We start from the raw sequence: 17,335 nt of genomic DNA on the forward strand, positions 1-17,335 counted from the left end.
GAAATGGTTTTGAAGAAATTAATTTTTCAAAAGACGAACTTAAAAACATGGAAATACCATAAAATAATATGGCTTATATTGTTTTATAAAGTTGCATCGAGTTCCTGTATGAGTAAAAGGAAATAAATGAACACACCACTTCTCTGCTTGCTTTGGCACTTACCTTTAAGTCTTTGGAGGCTGGAGTATTACAGCAACAATTCCATTGAAAAAACAAAGCACACCCACCCCATGCATAATTCATACCAAATGTCTTCCCTAATTGTTCTGAGAACTCTCACTGCTTGAAGAATGGATGTATTTCCAGATCATTCGCCAGAGAGATGGATAAAAATACCCAGACTGAAACTTCAGATTTTTTCTACAATACACAGTAAACCCAAAATAACACCTGGAAACCTGTGGGTTGTTTCGGAGCAAGGGTGGCAGCCTGTTTCTCTGTAACATACTAACGTGGGTATGAAGAGAAAGTTACATAAAGGTGTCCATGTGTATGTTTCTCTTCTCCCAGTATTTTGTTTGTCTGTTTGTTTTGTTTCTGTTGCAGTACGTGGGCCTCTCACTGTTGTGGCATCTCCCGTTGCGGAGCACAGGCTCTGGACACACAGGCTCAGCAGCCATAGCTCACGGGCCTAGCCGCTCCATGGCATGTGGGATCTTCCCGGACCGGGGCACGAACCCGTGTCCCCTGCATCGGCAGGTGGACTCTCAACCACTGCGCCACCAGGGAAGCCTGACTCCCAATGTTTTTATCCTTCCCTCAGTCTGCCTTTTCATCCTTTAATCTTTGCCTATCTCTTCCTCCTCACGAATCATGGTATAGAGACTTTTTTATCATATGTCTTAGACTCTGAATTGTTTTGTCATATCTTTTGGGCTTTAAGAAAAGGTCCCCCTTTTGTCCTGCCCACTGCATCCCAGATCAAGCTCGGATCTCCCCAGCCACACTTCAGGAAAGGGCTCAAGCTACATTTGCAGTGAAAAAGAACCAGAAACAGCAGAAGAAACTCTCATTCCTTCACAGACCTTCCCCCTTCCCTCTTCGGTACTGTGTGGCCAAGAGGTACACCTCTGATGATTCTTTCCTGCTGGCTTCAGGTTTTACAGTCCTTGTTTTCTGGAATTCCTCTGTCAGTCTCTTCTGTAACCGATGGCTTTGACTTCCAGCCCAGGTTTTTCACAGGAATGTTCCCCCTGGGTGCAGGACTTCTGGACCCATGTCCAGAAGGGACAAGCAAAAGCTGATGAGCCTGTCATGGTCGAGGCCCCGGATCCCTGTGGCGTTGGGTGCCATGTCACTCAGAATCACATCTGCTCTCCCAGCAGGTAGCACTTCTCAGATTCTCTGGAAGGTTCTTGGGTCAGTCACATCAGCAGGGCACAGAAAAGTTGCTCCTTCTGGGGGAATATGTGAAGGAGATCTACCCCAAGCACAAAGCCAACAGGAGCACTGGGATCTGTGCCTGCAGCGTTGACACTGTGCACTGCCACCTGGCTCCACGCGCCAGGAGCGACACCACAGTCTAACACCCAGAGGCCAGGCCACAGAATCCGGTGCCTCTCGTTCACCTCCAGGAGTTTGAAGGCACTTCGACACCTGTAACTCTCCACCTTCGCAGCCTTCACAAACGGGTCCCTCAAATGCCGCATCAGCCACAGGTGCTCAGCGCTGGTCCGGCCCTTGAAGCAACTCCTACCAGTGTGGAACCTTTGACGCTGAAAGGAAGACTACACCAGCTTCAAGGACCTGGCCATGAATGCTGACCTGCTCCAGCTGCCACCACCACCTACCTCAATTCTTTTCATTCTTTTTTCTTTATTCTTCTCTGAGGTAGTTATTTCCACTATTTTATCTTCCAGGTCCCTTCTCCGCTCTTCTGCCTCAGTCATTCTGCTATTGATTCCTTCCAGAGAATTTTTAATTTCATTTATTGTGTTGTTCATCATTGTTTGTTTGCTGTTTAGTTTTTCTAGGTCCTTGTTAAACATTTCTTGTATTTTCTACATTCTATTTCCAAGATTTTGGATCATCTTTACTATCATTACTCTGAATTCTTTTTCAGGTAGACTGCCTATTTCCTCTTCATTTGTTTGGTCTGGTGGGTTTTTACCTTGCTCCTTCATCTGCTGCGCATTTCTCTGTCTTCTCATTTTGCTTAACTTACTGTGTTTGGGGTCTCCTTCTCACAGGCTGCAGGTTCGTAGTTCCCATTGTTTTTTGTGCCTGCCCCTAGTGAGTGAGGTTGGTTCAGTGGCTTGTGTAGGCTTCCTGGTGGAGGGGACTAGTGCCTGTGTTCTGGTGGGTGGGCCTGGATCTTATCCTTCTGGTGGGCAGGGCCACGTATGGTGGTGTGTTTTGGGGCATCTGTGAACTTACTGTGATTTTAGGCAGCCTCTCTGCTAATGGGTGGGGTTGTGTTCCTGTCTTGCTAGTTGTTTGGTATGGGGCGTCCAGCACTGGAGCTTGGTTGCCTTTGGGTGGAGCTGGGTCTTAGTGTTGACACGGTGATCTCTGGGAGAGCTCTTGCCAGTTGATATTACATGGAGCTGGTAGGTCTCTGGTGGTCCAGTGTCCTGAACTCAGCTCTCCCACCTCGGAGGCTCAGGCCTGACACCCGGCCTGAGCACAAAGACCCTGTCAGTCACATGGCTCAGAAGAAAAGGAAGAAAAAAAAGGAAAAATAAAAAACAAACAGATAGAATCCTAAACCAAATGGTAAAAGCAAAACTTTCTACCTGTCAGACTGGCTTCTGTTCAAGATTTCCAAGCTGTTGTAATTCTGAAAGTCATTCTCATCTCTGCTCTTCTCCAGTCCTTCTGAAAATTATGAACCAGGAACTAATCTAGATCTGTGGATTTCAGTAGTAAAAAGCAGTCCAAAATGTCTGGCTTCATGGAGTTTATACAGGAACTGAATTAGCTGGCACTTTTCATCTTGGACTCCCCAGCCTCCAGAACTGGTCTTCCTAAAGCCAGGCCACCTGCAGCAGCAACTTCTTCTCGCCATGGCTCTTTTAAATTAGATTTTCAATGCCGCTTCCATGAAACTCTTGGCTTAGCTGGGCAGTGTGGCTGGGGGTCCGACTCTGGCCACCACCATCCACTCAGGGCTAATTGAAGTGTTACAGCCATGTGCAACTACTAGAAATTTTCCCCAAAGTGCCACTCTGCTTGGTTCGTGAAGGCTTTGCACCAGCTATTTCCTCTTTGTAAGATGCCTTAACCCTTTACCTCTCTCCCAGCCCTGTCCCCTTCGTGTCTTCTGATCCTTCTTCAGAAAGTCTTTTGCAACCACTTCCATGACCACTACCATCTCCCCAACCACTCACTAGCCTTTCCATGAATCTTATGCATACCTCAGTCATAACATCTATTATATAAATATCTCTTTATCTTTCTTTACTAACAGATCTAGAGTTTCCTTGAAGAGAAACAGAGATGGCATCTTACTTTTTCTTTGTATCCACAGCCTAGCACAGTGCCTGATACTTAATGGTCATGAAATGTTGGATGGATGGACATTAAATAAAATTTAATGGAATTCTGTCCTAGTGTTCTGTTGCCTAATATGGTTATGAACTCCTACACATTGGAGAAAGTTTGCTTATAAAATTAAAAATTTAAAGCCACCCTGGCAGATTTACCAGGGAAGAGATTGCCAGTAATATCTGTAGGACCACTAGCACAGATGCTGGCTCCCTGGTAGAAGGAGATTATCAAATCCTAGGATTGATTTAAAGCATTACTAATTCTTCTACACTGTATTGTAACAAGCTGATATTTATTTATCTCCAACTATATTATTTTATGACTTTTCACTTCACCATTTCAACTCATACTATGGTAAATACATATATTTAGATGGCATAAAATCTAGGACTCAGGGTTCAGATCCAAGCATTATCATTAAGCTGGCCAATCCTGAAAAACTAAACTGAACATTAGATCCAAAGTCCTTTCTATTCTACTCTCTAAACTGGCTGGCCTCCCTGCCCTACTTAGCACTTTGGGCCAGCACCCGGCATCCTTGTGTTGGCTGTAGTCTATGCCTTCTGACTCCACGCATCATGCATACCACTTCCTGAACTCTTCCTGACCTCCACTGGCCCTATCAATGACCAACAGTTTAATGATTATTTATTTGGTTCCAATACTCAAGGTGACTCTTAAGTTCTCACCCATTCTGTGATTAATCAGTATGTCTCTTGATGTACAGCTGTTGCCAGCTGCTTTAAGTAATATCCTGCCTAATCCCTGTCCAGCTTGTAGGATTCTCTCCCCTGTAACCTGATAATCCCATCAAGTTGGTTTAGTTCCAAAAGATACCAAGATCTCTTAGGAATTCAACTTTCAGTGGTCTGGTTCAAGTCAACTGTTGCTTACTTTCATTTAGGTCTTGATTATCTAACCTCTGGTCCTTCACAAATATTCTTGTTGGTTTTATTCTGTAACCATCTCACTGCCTTACATTAAAGGCAGGTTAATTATGCAAGAATATAGTTTTGGTAATGTCACTTTCATAGTGAAAAATACTTTAATGGCTTCTCATTGTCTGCGAAATAAAGGTCATATATTTTAGCCTGACATTCAGAGTTCTCCATGAACTGGCCTCAACATACCTTTGTAGATTTATTTCTTAAAACCTCCTTTTACCTACTCATATTCCCTCTCTCCATCACTTGCCTGACAAAATATCTGATAGAAACCCTCTATCTCTGTTCTTCATATCTGCTGACAAAATAACAAAACCTGCCTGATTGGTTTGTATGACTACAGACCTCAGATGAGCATGAAACTTTTCCCAGCAGAACAGCTGTGATTTTTTTTCTGGTAAGTTGCTTTCTCCCTCTCCTAGACAACTGTTTTGTACCCTCCTGTCTCTTCTCAAATTTCCCTCTCCTCTTCCACACTTACACCCAGCTGATGACCTCACCTGTAACTCACTGAGAATACGCGGGTCATCAAATGGAGACTCTCGCCTTTCCACTACTGACGGAATTTAATTCTTGCTTCATGTGGTCACCTGTGCTCTTCTGATTGCCTTCTGTTACCAGTGGAGAGAGTGTCCCTCCTCTCATTCAAGGTTCTATCCTCCTACTAGTGCTCCAGATTGCGCGATTCTCACCTTCTTAGGTACGTCACTTATTTATCCAACCTCACACTTGCATCATATACTTTTTCCTAGCTCATTCCTATCTGCATGGGAACATGCTGGTATCTCACATCCCTGCAAAAACTTCTTTGATTCCTCATCACTCAGTACCATTTTCCCACTCTTATTCTAAAGTAAACAGCTCCAGACTGTCTTGACTTCCTCACCTCCCTCCCATTTGCTGTTTAATCCACCTCAATCTTGTTTTTCCCACCCCATTTAGATGATGGTATTCCACTGAAAGTACTCTAACCAAGGTCCCCAACTATCTTCATGATGTCAGACCCAATGTAAACTTCCCTGTGTTCATCTTACTTCAATTCATAGCATCACACCACACAGATGATCACTGCTTTGTTCCTGACACATTTCCACTCTTGGCTATGTCAAACCACAGAGTCCTAGTTTTCCTTCTTCCTTATTGGTTACTTCTCTAATGTGTTGAATTCTACTTTATAGAACCTCTGAAGACTTTCTAGACCTAGTCCAGAGCCCCCTCTTTCTCTCAATTTTCAGTTTTTCCCTGGATTGTCTCATTCATTCTCATGGCCTTAAATATCACCTATCGTCTAATAATTCCTAAATTTGTATCTCCAGTCCAACTCTCTCCCTTTAACTCCAGATTCATCTGTTTGCAGGTCAACTTTACATTTTCTCTTCCAACCTAATCATGCTTCAAAGATGGTCTTACACTATCTTCTCCCATCTTAGGCTGTGGCACCACCATTTACCCCGTTACTCAAGATAAATAAATTGGTAAAAAGAAAAGTTACAAATTGGGTAAGTGCAGTGAAGAAACTACATGGAATTTTATGATATAAAATAGAAGTTGGAGTAGGGTAGAGAACACTTTGATGAGGTAGATCAGCAAAAGCCTCTTTAAGAAGGAGATGACAGGGCTTCCCTGGTGGCGCAGTGGTTGAGAGTCCGCCTGCCGATGCAGGGGACATGGGTTCGTGCCCCGGTCCGGGAAGGTCCCACATGTCGCGGAGCGGCTGGGCCCGTGAGCCATGGCCGCTGAGCCTGCGCGTCCGGAGCCTGTGCTCCGCAACGGGAGAGGCCACAACGGTGAGAGGCCCACGTACCACAAAAACAAACAAACAAACAAAAAAATGAAGGAGATGACATTTCAACTGAAATATGAATTATGAGTAGTAGTCAAGCATATAGAGAGGAAGAGGACAAGCACACTCCAAAAGGAAAGTGCAAGTATAAAGCTATTTCAGGGAAACAGTTTGATGTATGTTCACAATAGTAACAAATCTAATAACCCTGAAGTGGAGTAAGTAAATGAAGGGGAAAGTGCAGGGGATGAGTGTGTAAAGAGGGGCAGGGACTAGATCAAATGTAGTATTTCAATAGTCCAGGTGAGAGGAAGTGGTGGTATGGACCACAGAAGTAGAATTGGAGAAAATGGATTTAATTTAAAAGTGTTAACTGTAGTATAATACACATAACAGAATATTTATCATTTTAACCATTTGTAGCTATACAGTTCAGTGGTATTTAACATATTCACAATGTTGTATAACCATCACCATTATTGATATCCAAAATTTTTTCATCATCTCCAACAAAAATTCTGTACCCATTGAACAATAACTCCCCTTCCTTCCAGCCCCTGGTAATCTCTATTCTACTTTCTGTCTTTATGAATTTGTCCATTATATGTACTTCATATAAGTGGAATCATATTTATCCCTCTGTTTCTGGCTTATTTCACTAAACACAATGTTTTTAAAGTCCACCCATGCTGCAGCATATATTAAAATTTCATTTCTTTTTATAGCTGAACACTATTCCATTGTATTGTATACCATATGTATATGCATATGCCTTTTCTTAAGCTAAAATAGATTTAATCTTTATTTTAGAAAAAGAATTAGTGAGACATGGTGATAAACTGGATGTGGGGGTGAAGGAAGGAGATGAAGGTAACAAAGATGAGTCCTTGGGTTCGTGAAAAGAAGTGGCAGGAGATTAATTTAATAAAATGGAGAAAACTTGAGAAGGATATTCATTTATCCCAATCAAACTGAATTAGAATTCATAACCTCCTGGATGGAGGAGGATTCTTGACGGATGAGACCCCCATTGGGTCTTAAATGATAAGTACGAGTGTTAACCATGTTGAGAGATATGCATGAGACGGGGTGGCCTCAAAAGAAAATTCAAAAAGAATGGACCAAATGATAAAAGTCATGAAGATCTTTGTTTTGTTTCTGTTTCTAGAACATCCTCCCCTAAATGTCTAAATGTTTCCTGATCTTCAAGTCCAAGGTGAAATGCCCAGCTCTTCAGAACCCCTTAAGCACTTATCTGTGCTCTTTTAATGGTGTTTATCAGCTTTTAGCTTATCTAACAATTTTTGTCCATCTCTTCCCTATTATACCATAAGCTCTTTAAGGGCATGCATTACATCTTTAGCATATTTGTGTCTTCCAACAATATCCAGTATTGTTGCCTTGCATAAAGAAAACTGTCAATAAATGTTGGTTTTCAGCAGAGAATCATCATCAGGAATGATGATGACTTATAGCCAAGAGGCTATAAAGAATGTTGGTTACAATAGTTATTATCTGAAGATTTTTACTCTGCATTCTTTTTTTCAGAATTAAGTTGTACAATTATCTGATGCCATTACATTTTTGGAGCAATGGAGGAAACCCCTAAGTTAAAGAATAAATATCATAGAACCTCACTATCTCAAAAGAAAAGCTAGGGCTTCCCTGGTGGCGCAGTGGTTGAGAGTCCGCCTGCCGATGCAGGGGACACGGGTTCGTGCCCCGGTCCGGGAAGATCCCACATGTCGCGGAGCGGCTAGGTCCGTGAGCCATGGTCACTGAGCCTGCGCGTCCGGAGCCTGTGCTCCACAACGAGAGAGGCCAAAACAGTGAGAGGCCCACGTACCGTAAATAAATAAATAAATAAATAAATAAAGAGAAAAAAAGAAAAGCTAGACAATCCTGAGATAATTAAGGGGCTGTTTTTTGTTGTTGTCATTGTTCTGTTTTGTTACTATGCAAATCTAATCATTAGAAAGATTAATTCCTGGATAGAACTAGCAGTAGAGAAAGGTAATGTAGTCATTTCCAACTTGTATAAAAATTGGTTTAGTATCTAAGATGCTGACATTAGTTGAGATGCAGCTTAGATTTCCAAATACCTTAATCTACGTGAATTTAAAATGTACTTCCTTAATAAACAGAAGTACTTGCAAGTGTGTATATAGATTTCAAATACATAGGTAATATGGAGAGAATTGAAATTTTATCTTCACTAACTCTAATAGTTCACTTGGCAACTAGCAACGTGATCGTCTGACATCATCTTATTATTATTGTCCAGTTTTATGTGGTATTGTTTTATATGATATTCTAAAGAGAACGTAGATTACTGTGGATTTTTAAAAAAGACTTAGAAATCTTTATTATAGTTGTACAAATGTGCAAATAAAGATTTAAAAAGTCAAGAGTCTGGTTAAATATAAGCCCATAGCTCAGGGTAAGGAAGAAAAAGAGTCTAGAGTAGGTTTATGTGAAAATAGAACGGAAAATAATGCTCTCCATTGTTTTGAGTGACAAAGAATTGGCAGGAATCCCAATACCACAAGAGACAAGATTAATATTAAGTATATCTGTCAACATCCTGTTTGAAAATCTCAGCCAGGATCTGAGGTATCTGAAAACATTCAAAGTGGGTTTTGCCTAGGAATGAGTCATAGTCTCTGTAACAGAAAGCCCTAAAATATCAGTATAGGATGTTAAAAGTAAAACAGACTTCAGTGATCATACTGTCCAACTCCCATGTTTTACAGATGAGAAAACTGGGGCCCAGAAAACCCTCTCTCCACTCTGCAATACTGGGAGGCACCAGGAAGTAATGGACAAAATATGGACCTTGGAACCATGCAGAATTAGTTTCGGATCCCAGTTTGGTCATTCAGACAAGTCCCTTACTATCTCTGAGCCTCAATTTCCTCAGCTGTAATATGGGAATAGCTACTTTACAAGGTGGTTGTAAGATTATGAATAATGTACATAAAGTACCTGGCACAGAGAGAATCAACAAATGCCAGGTCTTATTACCCAAAATCCTGGGTTCATGGCAGAACAAGGATGCCCATCTCAATCCAAGTGTGTCTTCAATATACCTTTAGAGATTCCCCAGTCAGTAAATCTCTTCTCAAAAACAGAGTGAACAGAGAGGGTGGTAACCCTTCTATAAATACTCAGGTCTTTAGTAATCTGGAAATATCAAGTGAGTCCATCAGTACTGTATAAAATGCTGAATGGTACTTCTAAAATTTTCCAGGACTTCAATATAGCAAAGGATAGTTCAACACAAGGGGTAGAAATCTAATAACTTTGGGATAACACCTCTAAATACAACTGAACGAATCTTTCTGAACTTAAGCTTTTATACTTAAATATGTGTGAGAATGGGGTGTCAATGTTGCAGATATGTATGCGAAAGTAGGTTTTGGCAATTATACAATGGTCTATTTTTTAAAATTTAACTATAGTTGATTTACAATATTGTGTTAGTGTCAGGTGTACAGCTTCAGATCCTTTTCCATTATAGATTATTACAAGATATTGAATATAGTTCCCTGTGCTATAGAGTAAACCCTTGTTGTTTATATATTTTATATATTGTGGTATGCATCTGTTAATTCCATACTCCTAATTTATCCCTCCCTCTTCTCTTTTCCCTTTGGTAATCATAAGTTTGTTTTCTATGTCTGTGAGTCTGTTTCTGTTTTTTAAATAAGTTGATTTGTATTGTGTTTTTAGTTTCCACATATAAGTGATATCACATGATATTTGTCTTTCTTTGCCTGACTTACTTCACTTAGTATGATAATATCTAGGTCATCCATGTAACTGCAAATGGCATTATTTCTTTTTTTATGGCTAAGTTATATTCCATTGTATATATATACCGCATCTTCTTTATCCACTCATATGATAATGTACATTTAGGTTGCTTCCCTGTCTTGGCTATTGTGAATAGTGCTGCTGTGAACATTGGGGTGAATATATTTTTTTGAACTAGAGTTTTCATCTTTTCCAGTTATGTGCTCAGGAGTGAGATTTCAGGATCACATGGTAACTTTATTTTTATTTTTTTAAGGAATCTCCATACTGTTCTCCATAGTGGCTGCACCAGTTTACATTCCCACCAACAATGTAGGAGGCTTCCCTTTTCTCCACACCCTCTCCAGCATTTATTATTTGTAGACTTTTTGATGATGGCCATTCTGACCAGTATAAGGTGATACCTCATTGTAGTTTTGATTTAATGGTCTATTTTTTTTAATTCAACAAAATTGCATTAGATTTATCTAACATTTGAGTTGGAAAAAAATCCAAACCTTCAAAGATCGAATGAATTTTACAGAGAGGTAAAGAAAGATTCCTAAAGGCTTTATGATTTGTAAAAGAGTGAGACAGCAGAAACATTTATTTGTCCTAATTAGCTATCTTTACTGTATATGTACATGACATGGAAACATAGGCCCTACAACTTACAGGACAGACTTAAAAACTACAGGCAATCTGATTGCTCAGATCCTTTAGTCCTGTCTAATCTTAACTCACTTATAATGGACACAGTCATCAGCCATGACATGTTAAATGAGGATGGACAATTTAAGTGTCTACAACCAGGCATCTGCTCTGCTATATATCTTCTTAGTATTGTCCCTTTGAAACTAATATGAATGTCCTACACTGAAGCAGAATTAAGTCTATAAGGAAATACCCTGTAACTAGCTTCTCTTAGTTACTACTTATGTTGTCTCCAGGTGCCTAGAGTTGACAATATGGCAATATAGAACTGGAGAGCTGTGAAAAGTAGAGGATATACAGGATTTGGGAACTAGAAAGGATCTTAACAAGGCCACAAATTAGCCTACAGGCTAAATCTAGCCAACCAAAGTGTTTTAATTGTTCTTTAAAGTATTGGCCCGTGCTATATGTTAGATATTTTGCATTAGCTGCAACCATTTAACAATCAGATTTCCTATTACAAGCAGGATTTCCAGCTTCTCTTGAAAAGTTGGACACTCAGGCAATCCTGAGTCTGAATTCTTTCCTGGCAACTTTTGGTTAGAGCTGAACAGTGCCAGCCCCCTTTCCAGTAGCCCCATCTCCCGTCTCTCCCAATAGGTTAGCCAGGCCAACTCTACCCATGGTCCTTAACTTCACAGCTCCTGATTTAGTCTAAACGATATTTGACAGAAGAGAAAAACCAAAGCCCAGAGAGATCAAAAGACTGAAGCTAGTTCCAGAACCCAGATGTCCCAGTCAACTATGGCTCTCCCATTTGAGAAGTCTTTAATGAGTATTAGTTTGTTAACTACTTCTTAAAAGATGAATAAACACAAAAATATAATCTAGAGCAAGATTTATAAGAAAGGAAACATTTAGGTAAAAAGCTGTGCCACCTCAGACAAAATATTACTGATTATCAGTGGCTACTTAGCTTGATATTAGGTTACAAATGTATTCTTAGAATAAGGCCTAATTATTATCAGGCAATTGGCTCTGTATGATTTTTTTTTAAATAAAAATCCCTAAATTGGCTTTATTTGGATTTCAAATGTTAATATACTAAAAAGTCACCTGGAGAATTAGTGGAATTTAAATTCCTAGGCCCTTTCTAAAGACATTCTGATTTAGTATGTCTGTGTGGAGATGCAGGAATTTGCATTTCTGATGATATCACAAGTGATTTATTACATTTACTCATTAGACTTTCACTTCTTCTGTTCTGATCTTAAGCTCTAGATCTTAAGCATGGTATTCTGTTCCCCTTTATTCACAGAAGTTTCCTGTGGTCCCTGATTCTTTTCGTTCTTTTTCTATGTTCTCTGCTTTGTGGTTTACGGGGGAAAATACAAAAACAAAGAGACATCATGACTGGTGCAGTATGAAAGCTCTAAATGTAACTACCTAAATGTAATTGCTCAATCTGAATGCTTTTACCACGGTGACTAGGTTACTAATATACAATATCGCCTACTCACTCTACTGCTCCTCTTTCCAAAGAATGGTTTCTCTGAATTGAAAAAAAAAAAGATTCAATTCAAATTGAAAAAAGTTTTCCTTTATGAACAAAGTCTACCAGAAGATTTTATAACTTTAGTTTGAAACTTCAAGTCAACTTCTTTTGTGTTTCTTCCCTAAAACTTGTGTTCTTTCAAGGTTTTATACTTTATCTTCTACACCTTTTAAGCAGATGTTTAATATAATCAAACAAACACTCTTACACAGTAGTTCCCTCATATATGACCATTATTTGTTTCCACCTAATTGAACTGTATCTCATGTGCTATATTATATCAGAAGCCATTTAAGCTTACCTTATTTAAACAAATTTTAAAGAGAAAAATTCTATATTAAGTCCAAAAAAAGTAAAAAAACAAAACACAAATGAAAAATTCATTTCTTAGAGGGAAGAGATTGCAGAAAAGGAATATGTCTGTCCACAATCAATCCATATGGAAACTGCAGAAATAACACCACATTACAGAAGACAAAGAAGAGGAAGAAGAAAAACTTCATCAAAGCATTGAGCTGAATTCCCAGTAGAATAGTTCTGAATGTGAAAGTTAAGGCTCTCAGGTTATGAGTGCTTACAATAGAGTAATTCTTGATGTAAAAGCAGGCATATATCATTAGGCCACTCTTATAGCAAGAGGTAAGGTCTTGAGGATTTTTAATATTATCTATGGAAACAAAACTTCTGTATATATAGAATAATACAGTTTTAGAAAAAAGGCATATATAGTGTTTTCTTTTTTCAGTTTTTCTCCTAGGACTTAGCCTTTGGAGAATTTTCTCTTTCCCTTTTTACCTTTCAAAATTTTACCTTAGAATCGGTGTTCTACTTTATGAAAGTACTTTTTTAAAACATCATTTGAGAATGTGAAAATATTTAATGTATTTTACTTCAAAAGTAAATTTTATTTCAATAGAGCACAAGTTAATGTGCTGCAGAAGTAATTAACTGATAGGATTCTATCTAGTAATTAAGACCCTCCCTATTCACAAAAGGGAAACAGACTCACAGACTGTGAAAACAAATTTATGGTTACCAAAGGGGAAATGTGGGAGGAGGGATAAATCAGGAGCTTGGGATGAACATACACACACTACTATATATAAGATAGATAACCAACAAGGACCTACCATATAGCATAGGGAACTCTACTCAATATTCTGTGATAACCTATATGAGAAAAGAATCTAAAAAAGAATGAATATATGTATATGTATAACTGAATCACTTTGCTGTACACCTGAAACTAAGACAACATTGTAAATCAACTATGCTCCAATAAAATAGAATAAAATAAAAAAATACCCTCCCTGATATCAAAGGAGAAGCTTAACGTACTGGGTAGTATAACAGTAATAAGTTACAAGAGTTAACTTCCAACTTTATCATTAACACAGGAATTTCGGAACTGGATAGCTTAAAAACATGTTAGAGAATATTTTAATGGCCTGAAAGAGTTCCTAATATGGTCCAAGTATCAGTTAGTAGAGGAGAGCTGACTTAAGTTACTTGATTCCGAGTTCCCTATGTAATAGTTTGTTTATACATGCAGTAATTTAAGGGGAAAAAAACCCCCTGAAATCATGCCCTACTTTAGGCAGCAATAAGTAGCCTGTTTTGCAGGAATGAGGAGGTAGAGGAACAAGGGGCAAGTAGGATAGAGAGACGGGAGATGGGCTTGAACACAGCCCAGCAAGCAAGAAGCTTGTTTGACCCTATGAAATACCCAGGATATGGAAGGACCGGTCTTCTAGGGGAGCCTATTCCCAACTCCGCACAGCACTCTCCATCCTGCTGACAGGGCCCGGGAGGGAAGGTAGAAAGATGGAGGTCACTCTGACTGAAATGGTTCCAGGGTAAATCTGTAGCAGTTCAGTACTTAGGACAGAATTATGGTTTTCTAATAATCCTGTGGCTCTAGGGCACATGGGTCACATCTAATGAGGAGAGATTGGCACTGTGAGCAGGGGTCCCTGGCCTCAGTTTTGCTTTCTTTGTGGTGCCTCCTCTGGATTCCAGGGCAGTGATAAAAGAGAGTAGTTTCCTTAGAGTCAACTAGCTTTCTAGGAAGAAAATACAAAGTTTATGAATGAGGAGTGAGTCACAGACATGTTTTGAAATTTGCTTCCCAAAGTTATAGAATGCTGATAATTTTAAGCTCCAGAGTAAAAGTTAGGAATTATGTCTTTATTTCTCTGTTCTGCATTTTGGGGACATAGAGGGACTTCTTTCCAATAAAACAAAAGAAATGTTTAATACATAGGTGAAGAGAGAACCACTCTGAACAGACCTTTGCCTGAGGGGAGGAAGGTGTGCAAAGAGAGTGGTGGAAAGGTTAAGGCACCTTCAGAAGCAGAAAAACAGGCCCTGCGCTGAGGCTGCTGACCGGGCCCCGTCGGGACACACATGTTTGCAGGAGAGGAAATGTTCGGAGAGAGAGTTTCTGGGATGACAGGGATGCTGGCTTAGTCATAAAGCTGCAGTGTCAACAAGACGAGGGCCTGTTCCTGAACTTAAAGGACATACACACAGCCTCTCAGCTGGCAGACATAAACGTAAAAGTTGTTCACACAAAACACACGTGCACGCTCACGCACACACACGCTCACACAGAATGAGAAAAAGGAAACTGCTGTCCCTTCAAACCCGATCACCCAGCAGGGCACCTGCTCTCTGTTCATTTGCGAGCTTGCAGGAACTCAGGTTAAAGATTCAGGCCTGATCTTGACCTTGCAGGGCCAGACTCCCTATTTGTAGTATCTTTTTAAATATAGAAAATTCTCAAAACAACCTGCATGTTTATCTGTGGATATTTACCCAAACACCCTGCATGTATGGATGTCCCATAGAATGGCATAAAAGGGGCAAGGGCTCTGAACTCCGTGCGGGATGGCAGATCTCCTTGACGGTTACCCTCAAGTTCATGTTTCCACTGACATTTACGTAATGGCTTCGGATCGCCAGCGAAAACTCCCCAGCAGGTCCAAAAGGCACCTGCACCCACAGATGTTTAGTATAACATGCAGGTATATCCATTATTTGTCAGAGACATTTTAACACTTGCCTTGAATATCTAGGTCTCAGGAGAAAGAGTGGAGAGTGCAGAGAAACAGAAGAACAGGGCTCCAAATCCCCCAGCTCTGCTAATCTAATATCTGGCTGTGCCTTGGTTTGTTCATTGCTGTAAAACTGGCATAGTGCTGCAAGATTTTGTTGAAAAAAATCATCTGAAAACTCCTGCATCATGAGTGCTCCTTTCCTTCTTTTTCTTGAAGGTGTCTCTTTTAGAAATGCGACATCCTAAACTCAGATGTATAAGCACAACGGAATTGTGTGTATTCTGTTAGTTGTAAGAGTCACTGAGGCCAGTCCAGATTCAAGGAGAGAGGAATTCGATTCCACCTCTTGAAGGGGTGTGGCCGGTTCACATTTCAGAGAGCATGTGGGACAGGACATATTGCTGTGGCCATCTCGGGAAAACACTGTCAGCCACAAGTGGCTTGCTTGCATGACCCAATTTTGAAGGTCAAACACTAATTATAGCCTGTTGCGAATTTTTTGTAACAAATTCCAGTTTCTTCTGAGTCAGACAAATGCTTACAGTAGACTAGATCAAAGGATTTTTGGACTCAGGAAAACAAAAGAAAAAAAACACATTAAATATTACAAAACATTCTCACAAATGCACCTATGACTCAGATAAATTGACAAGGTTCCTGAGCCATGACCTCATGGACAGAATTGCCTGGCTTCCTACAGGATTAACTAACAAGTAAGAGGGGCAGCCCAAACTCTTACATTCAATTAGGTTTCCTTTAAGATCATTTTTAAATTAAAGCAGTGTTATATAAAATTGATATTACTTTGTAGCTCAAGTCTTACTAAATAATAGTCTCTTCTGGAAAAGGACAGATTTGGGGAAAAAGACTTTAAATTCTGGGTTCAGAATAAATCTTGTTTTCCCCAGAGAAAACACAATTTGGTTTTTAAAAAGTTTAAGTATTTAGAAATTATTTTTTAAGCAGAAATGTAAAATAGTCTAAACAATGAGACATGGCTTAAATTATAATCAGTTGTATTCCCCACAATAAAATTGAGCATCTACTTGCAGTAAACAAAAAAAAACTGTGTCCTTTCTTCCATGAAGCTTAGGTAAAGAAACTCATTCCATGTTATTTCATTGAAATATTCCTCAAGAAATTAAACTGTTTTGTTAAATCATAATATTGCTAGGTAATGACATGAAAAAGAATTCTGATTCACACGGCAAAAATCAGTCAATCCAAAAATCATGATGGCATGAATAGTCATCAGTGTTCTGCAGTTATTTTGGATAAACCTAGGCCAAAGAAGGAATGCTTAGGAGGTTATTATCAAGACTATCTCCCATTTGTATTTTTACTACTGATTAGTAAGAATTTTTGCTAATGACAAAAATATGTATGTGAGGTAATGGGCGTCTCGTAAATTATATTCCCTATGAACTTGACTGATTAGAAAAGTGAACAAATAGAAGTAGCCTGAAAATTAATAAAGAAAATTGAAGAGTTATTATTTAGATATGAAAAGCAAACACAATTAAAATTAAACCAAAAATACTTAAATAATTACTGAAGGACTGAGAGAAGAGAAGAAGGTTGTTTTTCTGCTGCAGAGAAAGCTTAGGGGAAGAACATTACCTCCAAGAATCTTCCTCTATGCTTCAAATCAGTCAGGCCTTCTTTTCCTTTATCTGTCCCCATTCCATGCATTGCTACTGGTTCACCTCAAACCCCACCACCCTGCAGCTATTGCAACATCCCAATCCTATTTTAACTTAGTCCCTTACTGACCTACCTACCATAGCCCAGATCATGTGCTTCCTTCCTATTTTGGCCCTTGATTTTGTTCTAATTTTTATCATTTCCTTAATATCATATTTATAAGCTTCGTCAAACCGACTAAGTAGTCTACATTCAGGACCAGTTGGTCAACAACAGAGAGTCAAAGGAGACATAAGTATCCTTGTTTTCTCAACATGAAAGCATGTCAAGTGAAATGAGGTACAAATAAGAGTAGCAGGGTGGGCAGGATAAAATCTGTGAAATTCCCTCAAGGTATTCTTTTTATAAAGG

General features: G+C 39.4%; 1 protein-coding gene and 1 pseudogene across 1 annotated transcript in view; one reads left to right on the plus strand and one right to left on the minus strand.

Moving 5' to 3' along the window:
- CCDC192 (coiled-coil domain containing 192) overlaps nucleotides 1–17,335 on the plus strand; it is a 219,729-nt gene that overhangs the window by 168,484 nt on the left and 33,910 nt on the right.
- LOC137220790 (rRNA methyltransferase 2, mitochondrial pseudogene) lies at nucleotides 580–1,755 on the minus strand (annotated as a pseudogene).

Source organism: Pseudorca crassidens, chromosome 3, assembly GCF_039906515.1.
Source record: "Pseudorca crassidens isolate mPseCra1 chromosome 3, mPseCra1.hap1, whole genome shotgun sequence".
Taxonomy (NCBI): Eukaryota; Metazoa; Chordata; class Mammalia; order Artiodactyla; family Delphinidae; genus Pseudorca; species Pseudorca crassidens.